Below are 7299 nucleotides of genomic sequence, written 5' to 3' on the forward strand. Positions count from 1 at the left end.
CCATTCAGCTGGTAGTCGCCTGCCATGCAGGCTGCTTGCATATTTTTCTGTTGTCTCTTCTAGTTGACTTCACATATATGTAACATTCCTAACTCTCGTCTAATAAATACAAATCGATCTTCTAGAAGTGGTTTTGTAAATATATCAGATAATTGATCATTTGTATTGACAAACTAAAGAACTATTTCCTCCTTTTGAACATTATCTCTGAAGAAATGATGTCTAATGTCAATGTGTTTAGCTCTTGAGTGAGATATTGGATTCTTTGAAATATTTATAACACTTATATTGTCGCACTTAATGGGAATTGTTTGGCATTCAAGATTGAAGTCTTTTAGTTGTTGTTTCATATATAGTGTTTGTGCACAACAACTCCCAGTTGTTATGTATTCAGCTTCAGCTGTGGATAATGCTACGAAATTTTGCTTTTTCGAAAACCAAGAGACTAGTGAGTGTCCTAGAAAGTGACAAGTACCACTAGTACTCTTTCTATCTATTTTACATCCGGCATAATCCGCATCTGAATAGTTTATCATTTCCAAATCAGTTTCCACAAGCCTGGATCAAGGGTTCCTATCAAGTATCTTAGAATTCTTTTGACTGCAACTTGATCAAATTCCTTAGGTGCTGATTGAAACCTAGTGCACATGCACACACTAAACATGATATCGGGTCTACTAGCTGTTAAATATAGTAAACTGCCTATCATTCCTCGATAATGTTTTGTGTCTACTGGTTTTCCCTTTTCATCTTTATCAAGGCTTGTTGAGGTGCTCATAAGGGTTCTTATGGGTTTACTTTCTTCCATATCAAACTTTTTCAGCATATCTTTAATATATTTAGTTTGATTTATGAATGTTCTATTTTTGGCTTGTTTGATTTGTAACCCTAGGAAATAATTTAACTCTCCCATCATACTCATTTCAAACTCTTTTTGCATACATGTTGCAAAATATTTACATAGTTTTTCATTTGTAGCACCAAATATGATATCATCAACATAGATTTCAACTATTAACATATCTTTGTTTTTGGTTTTCATGAAAAGGGTGGTGTTTACCTTTCCTCTTGAAAAATCATTTTTAAGTAAAAATTTACTTGGTCTCTCATACCAAGATCTAGGAGCTTGTTTTAAACCATACAAGGTTTTAGTCAATCTAAATACATGATTGGGATGCTTTAGGTCTTCAAAACCTGTTGGTTGTTTTACATAAACCTCTTTATTTATATACCCATTTAAGAAAGCATTTTTTACATCCATTTGATATAGCTTGAATTCCTTATGGGTTGCATAGGCTAGGAGCATTCTAATTGCTTCAATTCTTGCTACAGGGGCAAAGGTTTCATCATAGTCAATATCTTCTTCTTGATTATATCCTTGAACTACTAGCCTAACCTTGTTTCTAACAACTATCCCATTTTTATTTTTCTTATTTCTAAAGACCCATTTAGTTCCTATGATCGAATGATCTTTAGGTTTGGGTACTAATTGTCATACTTGACTTCTTTCAAATTGATTAAGTTCTTCTTGCATATCTATAATCTACGAATCATCATTTAATGCTTCTTCTTCATTTTTAGGTTCATCTTGAGATAAGAACACGTAGTGATTACATAGATTTTTCAAGGATGATCTAGTGGTTATGCCTCTTGATGGTTCTCCAATTATTTGATATTTTGGATGATTTCTAACATATTTCCATTCTTTTGGTAATTCAGGATTTTCTATGGATTTATTATTTGGTGTCTCTTCAATAATGTCTTCTTTTTCTTTATCTCTTCTTTTACTTTAACTACTTCTAAGTCTTCTGATTTTTTAGTAGGTTGTCTTTCTTCAACTTTTGGTGCTTTGTTGAAAGGGTTTTCTTCATCGAAGGTTACTTGTATTGATTCAACAATTGTAAGAGTCCTTTTATTGTATATTCTAAGGCTTTACTTTTTAATGAATATCCTAAGAAAATTCCATCTTCAACTTTTGCATCAGATTTTCCTAACTCATCTTTATCATTTAATACATAGGATTTACAACCAAACACATGAAAGTATGAAATATTTGGCCTTCTACCTTTTCAAAGTTCATATGGTGTCTTGTTTAAATTTGATCTAATAAATACTCTATTGACTATATAACATGCAATGTTTACCGCTTCAACCCAAAAGCATTTAGGTAGGTTATATTCATTTAACATTGTTCTTGCCATTTCTTGTAGTGTTCGATTCTTTCTTTCTACAACTCCATTTTGTTGTGGAGTTTTAGGTACTGAAAAATTATGACTAATACCATGTTCATTACAAAATTTTTCAATATCCTTATTAATGTTGAATTCCTTACCTTGATCACTCCTTATATTTGATACATTATATCCTTTTTCATTTTGAAGTTTCTTACATAAATTTATTAGTAAATTACAAGCTTCATCTTTTGAGGTTAAGAATAATACCCAAGTGAACCTAGAATAATCTTCTACTATTACAAAGGCATATTGCTTACTTCCTAAGCTTTGAGTTTTAGTAGGACCAAACAAGTCTAAGTGGATGAGTTCTAAGGGTATACTAGAGCATATATGTTTCTTCTTTTTAAAGCTTGTTTTAATTTATTTACCTAGTTGACATGTGTCGCAAATTTTATCCTTTATGAATTTTGAATTAGGTAGCCCTTTGACCAAATTCTTTTTGGATAATTTGGATAGTAAGTCCATGCTTGCATGTCCTAACCTTCTATGCCACAGCCAACTAGCTTCATTCATGGTAGGCAAGCATGTTACACTTTGATCAACTAGGTTGTCAAGGTTTATGCAATACACATTATTTACCCTATAAGCTATGAATAGGACTTCTTGTTTATTAGGATTTTGAACTAAGCATTTATCTTGCTTAAAGATTATATCAAATCCTTTATCACTAAGTTGACTTATACTTAGGAGATTATGTGTTAGACCATCTACTAACAACACATCATCAATAGTGAGTGAGGGTTCTTTGCCAATTTTACCAATTCTAATAATTTTACCTTTAGCATTGTCGCCGAAGGTGACATATCCCTCATCTTTTTGTACTAATTTAGTGAACTTGGACTTATCTCCAGTCATATGCTTTGAACACCCATTGTCCAAGTACCACTTCCCTTGATGGTGTTGTCCTAAAGCATGCCTACAATGAAAGATTTAAGATGTTACTTTTGGAACCCAAACTTTCTTAATTTTCTTTAAATCATATCTAGTTCCATTGTTTTCTTTCCATTCATTTTTAACTTTAACATACTTCTTTTTAAGAGGGCAATTAAACATAATATGTCCTTTGTTCTTGCACATGTAGCAAATGGTATGTTCATGTATATTTGTGGTGTATGTACTTGCATAATATTTAGCTTCTTTTACAAAGTACCCCATGAACAACTTCTTCTTTCTTTTATTTGTTATTCCATTATAACCGATTCCTTCTTTATTTGGTCTAAGTCACTTGATTCACTATCATCATTGCTTAATCTTTCATTAGCCGCTTTTAAAGCAATAGATTTCTTGTGCTTAGGTTAAATATTTCTTTCTTTCAAGACCATTTCATAAGTAAGCAATGAACCTATAAGTTCATCTAGTAATGTGGTTTTAACGTTCCTACCTTCCGTTATTGTTGTGGCCTTTGGTTCCCATATGGGTGGAAGACCTCTAAGTATTTTTTGAATTATCTCATAAGTAGTGTAGGTTTTTCCTAAGGCATTGAGAGAATTGATTATATGAGTGAACCTTGTATACATACTAATAATGGATTCATCTGAGTTCATCTTGAAAGCTTCGTATTCACTAGTTAGCATATCAATCCTACTGTCTCTAACATCGATTGTTCCTTCATAGGTTACCTCTAACTTATCCCAAATTTCTTTGGTTGTTTTGTAGGTCATGACTCTATTGAATTCGTTAATATCTAAAGCACAATACAAAGCATTGATAGCACTTGAATTAACTTGCAACATTTTGTGATCTAAGTCAGCCATGTCCTTTTTTCTCCTTAGGGACTTGTTTTCATCTACTAGTTTGAAGGGAATTAGGTCACCATCCGAGACAACCTTCCAAGCTTTCCAATCCATAGTTTGAAGATAAATTCTCATACGCTGTTTCCAAAAAGTATAGGTCAATCCACAAAAGATTGGTGGCCGGGTTGAGGATTGACCCTCTCCGAAGGGAGCTATTCCTATGTGTGTCATTTTGATCTTTATATAGCTTCTTGTTAAGATTTACTATAACTGGGCTCTGATACCAATTAAAATTAGAATAGTGTTTCCAAAAGGGGGGTGAATTGGGTTAATTAAAAAGTTTAAGTTCTTTTTAACTTCTTACTTGTTTTAGTGCAACAACAAAAATGTAAGTAAATCAATCAGTTTGTAATCACAACCAAAAAACACCACAAAGTACTGAAATTTAAACAATCCAATCAACCACAATATTAAAATCAATCAATCAAGATAATCAAGAACTTGATGCTTTCAGCTTTTAGTAACAGTCATATGTTTATATGCAAGCCCTGTTTTGATTTTGCTTTGTAATACGCTCTCTTAACCAAAATTTTTGCAAATTAACCAACGTACTCCCTTATGAGTTTCCGCAAAAGGTTAATTAAAACGTACTTTCTAAAATTAAGAGTCTTCTCTGAATTTTTTATTTAAGCCATGCAATCAGAAATATGCATTCGACAAATAAAAATATAGTGCAGAAAGTAAAGAGTAAAGTAGAGAGAAGAACACCAAGTTTTTACAAAGTTCGGCTTATCCCCAGCTTACGTCCTCGCCTTTGGAAAACTATTTCCTTTGCCATGCAGAACAACACCGTTACAACCACTCCTTAATTAGGCTAGGGTTTGCCTCTCCAAACGATATTCTCTCGTTTGGTCCAATGATCCAAGCACCCGAACCGTCAGTGAATTTACAAGACAAGATTTGAAACAAGGTGTACAAGAGATGCTCTCAAAAGAGCTGATTAGTACAAATTCAGAGTTATATACTTCAAAGAAAATCAAATATGAAATTCAAATTGAAGCCCCAAGAGTATATCACTGAATGATTTTTTCAATGGATGAAAGAATTTAGAATTATAGCACAATACTAGAGATTGAGAGTCGGCAAAGACTTAGTAATTTTCGTGCAAGTTGAGAGTGAGAGAGCCCTTGAGAGTTTAAGAGCAATTAAGAGAGAATGAATGTTGTAATTGATTCTAGGTTATTGAATTAATTGATCTTGGGTGTATTTATAGTGTTAGAAAACATTTAACTTGATCCACAAGTTTACTTGGAGTAGTGTCCAAGTTTTGAACAGGTTTGAACCCCAAGTAATTTATTTTTCAAAAGTATGTCCATTATAAAATTTAAAATCTGCCGCGTGACAATAGCCTGAGAGGTTCTTGTCAGTCGTCTGTCAATGAATTATACAACTAAAATACACAGGCAGTAGGGTGGCAGTTGTCTGTCACCTTGGGGTCAGGCGCTTGCCACTAAATAACCCAATTTTAAAATAGAGGCAGAAGGGTGACAGTAGTCTGATGAAACCTTGTCAAGCTTCTCATTTTGTATCGTCAGGCGCCTATCAAGACCCAGACAGTAGCCTAACGACCTTCTGTCTGTATATTTTAAAAGCTTTTAAAGTGGCAGCCTACTGACCATGTTTAGTCAGGCGCCTGTCAAGTAAAATTGTGGCTTTTAAAATATTGTTGTTTTCTCTCTCTTTTCTTATCTATTCTTGGAATGTTAATTTGTTTTCTTTGAAAAATATGTTCCAAGATTTTAAAAATTAGAGTCTCTAGGTCTCTTCATTCCTAATGAGCTTCAAAATGAAATTTTATAATTTGAAAATACTCGAAATACTTACAATACATTTCCTATTAACTCTCTTCATTTCTTTTGAACTCTTTGAAAACTTCATCAAGTTGTTGCTTTGAGTTCCTGAATTTTCAATATTGATCACTTGAGTTGATATGAGCTTTCAATGTTCTTGTGATCTTTGAGTCTTTCCATGTTGGTCTCTTGAGCTTTTAGAATTGATCACTTGTTTTCATAAAATATGTTTTTGTTTCAATATCTGAAATTTCACAACTTTAATGAACATTAAATAACCTTACTTTGTTATCATCAAAATTAAGAGTTGTAAGTATTGGCTAAGCCAACACATATGATGTAACCTTACTTTCATATAATGAAATTCAGTCTTCGCTCACTTTTGTGGATGTTGGCATACTATCGAATCACATTAAATCCATATGTTTTTTATTGTTTTATCTATCTCTTTGTTTTTCCGTACTATTCATCATAATTGTCATACGTTTCACAATAAGTTTAATTTACAAAATAACTTAATAAATTGAATTTGAGTTTATAATATTATTTGCAAGTGTAATTGAATTTTTAAGTTTATTATTTTTATAGTATATAAGTCATACAACATATATTTAATGTGATGTATATTGTATATATATATATATATATATATATATATATTATATATGTATTAAAATTAATTTATAATCAAATTCAACTTAATCTAACCAAACTTGAGTTTAAGAACTTATACCGAATTTGAATTGAGTTTTAAACTCCACTTTTTAAAGTTGAGTTGAGTTTTAGTACAGTGAACTAAACTTAAATACACTAATATAATCCTTCCCAATTTTTGCTTGAAGTTTATAAGAGGTTCTTATTTTTTATTCTCATTTTTTTGGTTTTGGTAATGGGAAATCTTGACCATTCTTTCGTTTGAATTCTGAATAAAAAATATGAATACCCAAAACATACAAATATATATATATATATTTTTTTAGGGTCCATTTGAGTTAAAGATTTTATTTAGGGAAAGGAAAATAATTTTTCATTATATTTTCTTTTATATTAAATTTTATTAAAAATGAAAGTTTATTGCTATAAGATTGAAAATTAAGGAAAACTAAATATTAATGATGTGAAATCAAAATTTTGTTCATAAATTTAATATATTTTTCATTTTCCTTTTTACTTTTCTCGACAACCTAACATGATAATGTGAATTCCTTGATATATATATATTTTTTTTAATATTTTTTGAGTTCTAAACGAGGCTTTAAAGATTCTAAATAAAGGAGGCATATTCTATGTTCTAAAATTGATAATCACTAATATTGTTACCTTTTTCTTGGAATAAAAAATTAAATAAAAAATATAATAACTAATAAATTCAATTTCATCATATTCTTACCTACCAAATTTATTACAAAATACACTTTTAGAATTTATCTGATATTACTAAAAATGTCAAGTTTGTTTTAGGCTTGAAAACCACATAATAGT

This window comes from Malania oleifera, chromosome 5, assembly GCF_029873635.1.
Source record: "Malania oleifera isolate guangnan ecotype guangnan chromosome 5, ASM2987363v1, whole genome shotgun sequence".
NCBI lineage: Eukaryota > Viridiplantae > Streptophyta > Magnoliopsida > Santalales > Ximeniaceae > Malania > Malania oleifera.